The 11405-nt window shown below is 40.8% G+C and overlaps 1 non-coding gene across 1 annotated transcript; it reads left to right on the top strand.

Annotated features, from left to right (window-relative positions):
* The first annotated feature begins 2585 nt into the window (after positions 1-2585).
* TRNAC-GCA (transfer RNA cysteine (anticodon GCA)) lies at positions 2586-2657 on the top strand. The gene has a single exon. It is a non-coding gene; the product is annotated as a tRNA-Cys (tRNA).
* Positions 2658-11405: the final 8748 nt, after the last annotated feature.

Below are 11405 nucleotides of genomic sequence, written 5' to 3'. Positions count from 1 at the left end.
AGCTGAGCCACAAGGGAAGACCTTTCTTATTTTAGGTCTTACATGTAGGTCTATGAATCTCTCTGTTATTTCTAGAACATGAAGCAGTGAATGCATTGAATTATTTGTTTTGGGTGTGTGGATATCCCACTTTTCCAGCAACTTTAATCCATAAATGTCTTATTTTCCACTGAATTTCTTTTGTATTTTAATGTAAAATTCGATTGGGTATATGTTCCTCCTTTCCTGGCACAATTTTCGTTCTGTTTTGTCCCCGCCCCCGCCCCCCGCAACCCGCCACCATTCTTTATTTGTGTTTGAGACAGCATTTAATTAAAGACAATTAGAACATGAAGCTCATATTTCTAACCTTCAACACGTTTGTGTCAAAAGTATAAAGTGTTCATGGTTCACAATGAGTATAGGATTGCTCATCCATTTATACTAGATTATAGTATCATGTTTTTCTCCTGATTTTCCCACAAAGCTATCTAAACCAGCAGGACAATATGTTTGCTAAATTTTGAACCAAAAACAAATAATCATTGAATAAATGCTTGAGACTTGCAGAGCCCTCAACATAATCAGATACTCAGTCTCAAACATAAAGCTTTATTGACTTAAATAAGTTGTTGTTGTTTAGCCAACTAGGTAGTGTCCGACTATTGTGACACCACAGACTGTGACCCACCAGGTTCCTCTGTCCCTGGGATTTCCCAGACAAGAATACTGGAGTGGGGTTTCCATTCCCTTCTCCATGGGATCTTCCTGACCCAGGATTTGAACCCAGGTCTCCTGCATTGCAGGCAGATTCTTTCCCAACTGAGCTACAAGGTGTTTTTGTTTAGTTATAATTACCTGAAGAACTCCTGTGATTTATTGAACGATGTAATGAACAGCATGGTGACTATAATTAGTATTTCACGTATACTTGCCACTCACTTAGAGCATAGCTTTTAAGTGTTCTTATCTCATTCATGTAACCCACAGACAGGGTAAGTGTGTGAGGAGGTAGATACGTTTATTTACTCATTTCTTGTTAGAATCACAATGGCATTTACCCCTTGAGTATACCTCCCTACTTCTTGTTGTTCAATTGCTAATTCGTGTCCAACACTTTGCGACCCCATGGACTGCAGGGAGTCCAGGCTTCCCTGTCGATCACCAACTCCTGGAGCTTGCTCAAACTCATGTCCATTGAGTCGGTGATTCCATCCTACCATTGCCTCCTCTGTCATCCCCTTCTCCTGCCTTCAACCTTTCCCAGAATCAGGGTCCTTTCTAATGAGTCCTGCTCCTTAACTCCCTGCAAAGTTTAAGAGTTCATTGATCCACACTGATTAAACTCAATCCATAGATTGAGATTAAACTTGCCATAGATTCCTCTTTTCCAGGATTTTGCATATTGTTTGCTGGAGAAGATCCTTGAAAATAATTTCTAAAGATAAAAATGTTGCAGTGGCTCCTATTTCCTGCCTGTGACTCATTATTTAAACTGCAAACATTTCACTTAAAATTCTTCACACTTATTTTAGTGGCCTGGTTTCCCTGGTCACTCTTTTTATTGTATCTCATGATTATATTTAATAGCAACTGTATGAACCTTGCTTTCATTTAGTATGAAGTCTGTTTATACTGCAAAAACTTTGAGTAATGTCTCTTCCCATTAGCCTTATGTGCAAAATGAAAGAGGGTTGTATCATTAAGACATGAATTTGGGTCTGTCCACCCAGTAAAATATACTCAGTCAGGATAGCTTTGTTGTCATTTAGTGAGTGCTGTAGTTTCTGGCTGCATTTCTCCTGTGACTTTCTGCCTCCTATGAATGAAATCAAACTCAGTTCTTGATTTCTTTTTCATCGGGTGCTAATAACCGAGACCTTAGAGATACAGAGATGGCAAGGTACACATGTTCCCATAGACCTTACCAGCAAAATACATTGGGGTATAGGAACCCACATAGACCCCTAAATGAAATCCTTTTTTTTTTCCTAAAGTAGTTTGTACTCAATGTGGAGCAGACCTTGAAACAGTTCCGTTTGCCAAGTTTCAACATGTATTTAAGGATTTCCCCCTTTTAGACCAGGGACATTGAGAGAATGACAATGGTGTTCAGAAACGGCATAGGTTCAGAGAAGGACATGGAGGACTGGTGTCCCCAGTAATTAATCAGGTGCTCAGAGCAATGTAGTTGATAGTGACTGAGAGGACAGATTCTTCTGGGCCAATTAGAGACCGAAAGTGTTCTTGTTTTCCCTGTAGAAAATAATGTAGGTGCTTTGCAATATGTAGTCTGAGAAATTCTTAAGTAAAGAATTCTTTACACCATATGTAAAATAGATGACTAGTGCAAATTCAGTGCATGAAGCAGGGCACCCAAAGCTGGTGTTCTGGGACAACTCAGAGGGATGAGATGGGGAGAGAGGTGGGAGGTGGTGCTTCAGGATGTGGGGTGGGGGTGTGGGGGTGGGAATCCATGTACACATGGATTCATGTGTACACAGCTGATTCATGTCAATGTATGGCAAAAACCACCACAATATTGTAAGGTAATTAGCCTCTGATTAAAATAAATAAATTAAAAATAAATAAACAACACTTGGGCTTCCCTAGTGGCTCAGACGGTAAAGCGTCTGTCTGCAATGCAGGAGACCCAGGTTCGATCCCTGGGTTGGGAAGATCCCCTGGAGAAAGAAATGGCAGCCCACTCCAGTATTCTTGCCTGGAAATTCCCATGGACCGAGGAGCCTGGTAGGTTACCCTGCATGGGGTCGCAAAGAGTCCGACACGACTGAGCAACTTCACTTTCACTTTCAAAATTAATTAATTAGAAAAACTAAATAATTATTTAGTACCATAACTCGTATCAAGGCTTGTGTAGTCTATTTATGAAACAATGTAGAAAATTATAAAATATAATAAGGTAGGTAAATAAAAAATACAAAGGTGAATATATTACCAAGATCGAAAAAGTAAAAAAAATGAAGAAACTATTTGGATTAAATACAGACAGACGAACAGCGTGTCTTTAATAGAAGTGTGGGTGTTTGGCCTGAAAGTTAGGTTGGCATCAGTATTTTTTGTTTTTTGTTTTTGGCTGTGTCAACTCTTAGTTGCTCCAGGGCATGCATGATGTCTGTTCTCTGACCAGGGTGGAACCCAACATTCTGCATTTTAGAAGGTGGAGTCTTAACCGCTGGACCACCAAGACAGTCCCTGTGTCAGTACTGTTGAATTTCAAGTTAAGACTCATGTAAGATTTAGTTCTTTACTCCCTGGAGATTGCTAAAAATGTTGAAGCAGGAGGTGACAAGGTGAAGCATGTTTACATGGATTCTGAACGAAGGGTGCCTTGGGCATGGTGTGAGCCGTGTCGCTAAGCTCCCGGGCGACGGTGGACTTGTGTCTTGAGAATATTCACTTCTGACGCAGTAGGAGAGTGGTGTTTCATCTGAGACATAAAGTAGCAGAAGGAAGTCACTGCTTCTGGGCTCCGTTTCTGCACCCCTACCCTGGCAGGCTGACCTCAGGTTACTGTCTGCCCTGCTGAAGACAGGTCACCACATGACTGGCGGGATCCTGGGAATGGAAGTGGGTGGAGACACACCCTTCTGGGAGCCGAGCCCTGCAGTTCTTTTCTTTGCATTGGAGTTTACTGTGATTTGATTCCTTCCTGCCTTCCTTACCTATTTTTAGAACAGTGAAATATCCTTGATTTATGGTGTTGTTAGTTTCTGCTGTGCAGCAGTGATTGTTACACATATATTCATATCTAGGGTTTTTCACAGAGAAAGGAATGGTAACCCACTTCAGTACTCTTGCCTGGAAAATCCCATGGACCGAGGAGCCGGTGGGCTGCAGTCCATGTGGTCACGAAGAGTTGGACACAACTGAGCAACTTCACATTCCCTTTTCACGTTCATGCATTGGAGAAGGAAATGGCAACTCACTCCAGTGTTCTTGCCTGGAGAATCCCAGGGACAGGGAGCCTGGTGGGCTGCTGTCTATGGGGTCGCCCAGAGTCAGACACAACTGAAGTGACTTAGCAGTGTTTTTCCGATTCTGTTCCATTATAGATTGATACAAGATATTCATTACAGTTCCCTTGTTGCTCCTTTCGCTGCTTCTGGCTCATCCCTATAATGTTCTAGAACCCTGGTTGTCCCAGGATCCCATTATCTGGTAGCTTACCTGCTCCTGTACTGACAAAAAATGAAATAATCAGCACCTTTCTGCTTCCTTTAGAAGACTCGGAGGAAATAGCTCCATATCTCTATGCAGTATAAGGATGTGCTATAAGCTGTAATCCATTTATGTAGTGTTATCTACAGCCACATTTATTATATTGATATGATCAGCCAAGTAACATATGAATTAGACATATAGAATCATTTTATGTATTTATTTATGTTTGGCTGTGTTGGGTCTTTGTTGAGCATGCAGGCTTTCTGTACTTGCACCAAGTGGGGGTTACTCTAGTTGTGGTGCACAGACTTTTCATTGCAGTGGCTTCTCTTATTTTGGAGGATGGGCTCCTGAGCACAGGCTTCAGTAGTTGCAGCACATGGGCTCAGTAGTTGTGGTGCAAGGGCTTTGCTGCCCCGGGGCACATGGAATCTTCATGGAACACGGGTCAAACACGTGTCCCCTGCCCTAGCAGGTGGATTCTTTACCATGAGGACACCAGGGACTTCCAATACTTATTTATAAATTATGTAAACCATGTAAACATTTCTGTATTTGAGTATATTTTATTATATGAAACTCATACAGCATTAAACAGTAAATATATATCCACTGTTATACATTGCTATCACCTTAAACATTGATAGCACACAAACAACCCTGTACCCATTTATAACGATATATTATTGATAACTATATTGCAAATTTTATGGAAATTAATCCTTGGAAGGGAAGCTATGACAAACCTAAACTGCATATTAAAAAGCAGAGACATTACTTTGCCAACAAAGGTCCATCTAGTCAAGGCTATGGTTTTTCCAGAAATCATGTATGGATGTGAGAGTTGGACCATAAAGAAAGCTGAGCGCTGAAGAATTGATGCTTTTGAACTGTGGTGTTGGAGAAGACTCTTGAGAGTTCCTTGGACAGCAAGGAGATCCAACCAGTCCATCCCAAAGGAGATCAATCTTGAATATTCACTGGAAGGACTGATGCTGAAGCTGAAACTCCATTCCTTTGACCATCTGATTCGAAGACCTGACTCATTGCAAAAGACCCTGATGCCAAGAAAGATTGAAGACGGGAGAAGGGGATGACAGAGGATGAGCTGGTTGGATGGCATCACTTATTCAATGGACATGAGTGTGAGCAAGCTCTGGGAGTTGCTGATGGACAGGAAAGACTGGCGTGCTGCAGTCCATGCGGTTACAGAGTCTGACACGACTGACTGGCTGGACTGAACTGAACTGATTTATTTATAAATAAATAAGCAAACAATAGTTACATTTATATTTATGGTATATTTATGAAATGGCCTATTTATTAAATTCATTTGCTATAGCACACACGTGCAGTATCAAAAATTTGTCCTCCTACAAGTTATGTTCTCATTCTTTGTGAAGAAGAATCACAGAGTCGGGAAATGTGGGCCCACCATCCCACGAGTGAATCCTTAAATACATTTGAGAATTCAAAAAACTTTGGTTCATCTAACTGATATACATGACGTAGTTTAAAAAATTTTTGTTTCTTTGCACAATATTAATGGAAGAAATGTCTCCCCTTTCCAGATGCACAGTCTCCAAAGGATCTCGTGAGTTGGGAACAGTCATGAGGTGTTTACCGCCTGGTAATGTTTTCTCAAGAATTAAATGGCAGCAGCTGTCTCCCTGACTCAGTGATTCATGCAACTCCCATCTCCTGACCACACCCCACTTTCTGCTGGCCTTATGTGTTAGTTATGGAAACTCTGGATCCTTCTGTGCTCGAGAAAAGTCACTTCTTCACTCGTTAGAGTATTAGAGAAATGACTGTAAAGTGTAGCACGTGTGGTGTCTGTGTGCAATCTCGCAGTGACCTGTTCCCATTAACTGCAGAGTTGCCCCCATGGTTTTCAGTCCAGGAACAAGAAAAATGGGGCACACAGAAACATGCAAACACAGATACACACACACACACACACACACACAAACACGCACACGGACACATGCACACACACAGACATGCAGACACACACAAACACATAAGGACACACATAGAGACACACACACAGACATAGAAACACACAGACACACACAAGACACACAGACATAGAAACACACAGACACACACAAAGGTATACACAGACCCCACCCCCCCACACACAGACAGACATGCTATTTTCATCATTGTAACTCTAGGAATTATAGTCGTATTAAATTAAGAGTTTATTAAACCCTACTATTGAACATAGTTTTGGAAGTTTTGGCCACAGCAATCAGAGCAGAAAAAGAAATAAAACGAATCCAAACTGGAAAAGAAGTACAACTCTGACTGTTTACAGATGAGATGATTCTCTTCATAGAAAACCCTAAAGACTCCAGCAGAAAATTACTAGAGCTAATCAATGAATATAGTAAAGTTGCAGGATATAAAATCAACACACAGAAATCCCTTGCATTCCTATACACTAATAATGAGGAAATAGAGAAACTAAGGAAACAATTCCTTTTACCGTTGCAATGACAAGAATAAAATACTTAGGAATATATCTACCTAAAGAAACTAAAGGCCTATGTATAGAAAACTATAAAACACTGGTGAAAGAAATCAAAGAGGACACCAATAGATGGAGAAATATACCACGTTCATAGATCGGAAGAATCAATATAGTAAAAATGAGTATACTACCCAAAGCAATCTATAGATTCAATGCAATCCCTATTAAGCTACCAACGGGATTTTTCACATACCTAGAACAAATAGTTTCCCAATTTGTATGGAAATACAAAAAACCTCAAATAGCCAAAGCAATCTTGAGAAAGAAGAATAGAACTGGAGGAATCATCCTGCCTGACTTCAAGCTCTACTACAAAGCCACAGTCATCAAGACAATATGGTACTGGCACAAAGACAGAAATATAGATCAGTGAAACAAAATAGAAAGCCCAGAGATAAATCCATGCACCTATGGACACATTATATTTGATAAAGGAGGCAAGAATATACAATGGAGAAAAGACAATCTCTTTAACAAGTGGTGCTGGGAAAACTGGTCAACTACTTGTAAAAAAATGAAACTAGAACACTTTCTAACACCATACACAAAAATAAACTCAAAATGGATTGAAGATCTAAATGTAAGACCAGAAACTATAAAACTCCTAGAAGAGAACATAGGCAAAACACTCTCCGACATACATCGCAGCAGGATCCTCTATGACCCACCTCCCAGAATACTGCAAATAAAAGCAAAAATAAACCAATGGGACCTAATTAAACTTAAAAGCTTCTGCACAACAAAGGAAAGTATAAGCAAGGTAAAAAGACAGCCTTCAGAATGGGAGAAAATAATAGCAAATGAAGCAACTGACAAACAACTAGTCTCAAAAATATACAAGCAACTCCTGCAGCTCCATTCCAGAAAAATAAACGACCCAATCAAAAAATGGGCCAAAGAACTAAATAGACATTTCTCCAAAGAAGACATACAGATGGCTAACAAACACATGAAAAGATGCCCTACATCACTCGTTATCAGAGAAATGCAAATCAAAGCCACTATGAGGTACTATTTCATGCCAGTCAGAATGGCTGCGATCCAAAAGTCTACAAGCAATAAATGCTAGAGAGAGTGTGGAGAAAAGGGAACCCTCTTACACTGTTGGTGGGAATGCAAACTGGTACAGCCACTATGGAGATTCCTTAAAAAACTGGAAATAGAACTGCCTTATGATCCAGCAATCCCACTGCTGGGCATACACACTGAGGAAACCAGAAGGGAAAGAGACACGTGTACCCCAGTGATCATCGCAGCACTGTTTATAATAGCCAGGACATGGAAGCAACCTAGATGTCCATCAATAGATGAATGGATAAGAAAGCTGTGGTACATATACACAATGGAGTATTACTCAGCCATTAAAAAGAATACATTTGAATAAGTTCTAATGAGGTGGATGAAACTGGAGCCTATTATACAGAGTGAAGTAAGCCAGAAAGAAAAACACCAATACAGTATACTAACGCATGTATATGGAATTTAGAAAGATGGTAACAATAACCCTGTGTACGAGACAGCAAAAAGAGACACTGATGTATAGAACAGTCTTTTGGACTCTGTGGGAGGGAGAGAGGGTGGGAAGATTTGGGAGAATGGCATTGAAATACGTATAATATCATATATGGAACGAGTCGCCAGTCCAGGTTTGATGCACGATACTGGATGCTTGGGGCTGGTGCACTGGGACGACCCAGAAGGATGGTATGGGGAGGGAGGAGGGAGGAGGGTTCAGGATGGGGAACACATGTATACCTGTGGCGGATTCATTTCGATATTTTGCAAAACCAATACAATATTGTAAAGTTTAAAAATAAAATAAAATTAAAAAAAAAGAAAAAGAAAAACACTAATACAGTATACTAACGCATATATATGGAATTTAAAAAGATGGTAATGATAACCCTGTATGGGAGAGGACGAAAGAGATATAGATGTATAGAACAGTCTATTGGACTCTGTGGGAGAGGGCAAGGGTGGGATGATTTGGGAGAATGGCATTGAAACATGTATAATATCATATAAGAAATGAATCGGTAGTCCAGGTTCAATACAGGGTACAGGATGCTTGGGGCTGGTGCACTGACATGAACCAGAGGGATAGTACGGGCAGGAAGGTGGGAGGGGGGTTCAGGATGGGGAACACATGTACACCCGTGGTGGATTCATGTTGATGTATGGCAAAACCAAACAATATTGTAAAGTAATTAGCCTCCAATTAAAATAAATAAATTTTTTTAAAATGCAAAAAAAAAAAAACAAGAGTTGGGACTTCCCAACTGATTGTACAGGAAATTACAATCATGAAATGTATTTGATGCTTTAATATAATTAAATATAGTTAGTTAATATGTAATAAGTATGTAATTTAAAATGTATATAATTTATTTTATATAATTTATTATAGATATAATTTATTATGATATAATGCATTATATATAGAGTATATATATAAGACATATAATTGATATAACAGGCTTCCCTGGTGGCTCAGAGGTTAAAGCATTTGCCTGGAATGCGGGAGACCCAGGTTCGATTCCTGGGTCAGGAAGATCCCCTGGAGAAGGAAATGGCAACCCACTCCAGTACTCTTGCCTGGAGAATCCCATGGACTGAGAATCTGATGGAGGGAAGAGCCTGGTAGGCTACAGTCCCTGGGATCGCAAAGAATCGGACATGACTGAGCGACTTCACTTCATAATTGATATAGAATCATCTGACAGACCTGAGGTAGACGTCTGCAGGGAAATGAAATCCATGGGACACAAGAAGAGAACCAACAGGCAGCTAGAGACCTGAGAAATGCCAGACTTAAACCCAGCCATGCAATGACCTGCATTAAATATAAATGAAATGAACAATGTAACAAAGGAAAAGGCAGAAGTCGTCATTTTGGATTTTCAAAGGAAGACTGATGTACTTGAATTATTTTTTCCTTTGATTTTATGATTAAGATTTCTCTACAAACACTTTATAGTCCCCTTGATCATGACCTTTGGAAATCTTAATATACACAGAACTGCATGTATTCTAATGACAATGCATGGCATCTCTTTGTGGACAAAACCCATTCCCAGGTATTTTATTGAAATGGAGCGGGACCCTGTGGTCCTTGCCCCTCACGTCCTCCACCTGCCTTTGGTCTGTGGAAAAATGTTAGCCAAAGAATCAGTTTAATCAGAGAAGTTAGAATATGCAGACAAAGGAAAACAGTCCAACCAGTCTAAACAGTAATAGTTTAGTCAGTAAATAGCATCAAGGCCCTTTAGTTCTTCCTGAAGCACTATAGACAATATTCTGAGCCATGTCCTGTGAGCTGTCTTATATATACTGAAACCTCCACTAGGTAGAGAAGTTAGCTACATGATGACTGGACTGTAGTCAGGAAGAATGCAGTCACAGTTCCAAAAACTAGCCTCAAGAAAATGGGAAGAAACGGACCCTGGAACTGAAGACTGCTGTTGTTTAGTCGCTAAGTCATGTCCACGTGTCTACTCTTGTGACCATGTGTTTACTCCTGTGACCACGTAGACGGTAGCCCACCTGGTTCCTCTGTCCATGGGATGCTCTGGGCAGAAACACTGGAGCAGGTTGCCATTCCCTTCTCTAGGGGATCTTGCCAACCCAGGGATCAAACCCATGACTCCTGCATTGGAGGTGGATTCTTTATCAGCTGAGCCACCTTGAAGGCCTTTTTCTATACACCTTGGAGATCCAACCAGTCCATTCTGAAGGAGATCAGCCCTGGGATTTCTTTGGAAGGAATGATGCTAAAGCTGAAACTCCAGTACTTTGGCCACCTCATGCGAAGAGTTGACTCATTGGAAAAGACTCTGATGCTGGGAGGGATTGGGGGCAGGAGGAGAAGGGGACGGCAGAGGATGAGATGGCTGGATGGCATCACTGACTCGATGGACATGAGTCTGGGTGAACTCCGGGAGTTGGACAGGGAGATGGACAGGGAGGCCTGGCATGCTGAGATTCATGGGGTTGCAAAGAGTTGGACACGACTGAGAGACTGAACTATACACTTATATACACTTATCCAGAACTCTAAAATAGTTGTCTTTGATAACATCATAATTTTGTGAGCTTCATAGTTTCTTGGTTGTTGGAAGAGAGAATTTTCTGAGTTCCTCTTTCAGTCTCTTTCCAGAAGTCCTATAACAAGCTTTGGAATTTTGTCCCCTGAAACCACTCAATAGACCTTCCCATCGGTGAATTTTTGTTAAGAAAATGAGGATCTCCTGCATGCTAAGTGTATTGTTCATTGCTAGTAGGTACGTGGGAATTCTGTCTACCTAAAATAGGTCCTGGCTTCATGTGTGTAGCCTGCTGCTGTGGTTTCATCGTCGAAATGGATTCTATAAGTATTGGGGGTTTGTGCATTATAGACACAAGTTCTTCATCTTGCATCTGTGTTGTCTTCCTACAACTTAAACTTCTCAGATTCCAGCTACTTGCTCATTTTTAATGGCTAGTCATTATAGTCTATAGGGGCTTCCCTGATAGCTCAGTTGGGAAAGAATCTGCCTGCAATACAGGAGACCCTGGTTCAATTCCTGGGTGGGAAATATCTGCTGGAGAAGGGATAGGCTACCCATTGCAGTATTCTTGGGCTTCCCTGGTGGCTCAGACAATAAAGGATCCGCCCACAATGTGGAATTCCTGGGTTTGATCCCTTGGTTGGAAAGATCGCCTA

This window comes from Bos taurus, chromosome Y, assembly GCF_002263795.3.
Source record: "Bos taurus isolate L1 Dominette 01449 registration number 42190680 breed Hereford chromosome Y, ARS-UCD2.0, whole genome shotgun sequence".
NCBI classification, from domain to species: Eukaryota; Metazoa; Chordata; class Mammalia; order Artiodactyla; family Bovidae; genus Bos; species Bos taurus.
This window is presented reverse-complemented; position numbering and strand designations above follow the sequence as displayed.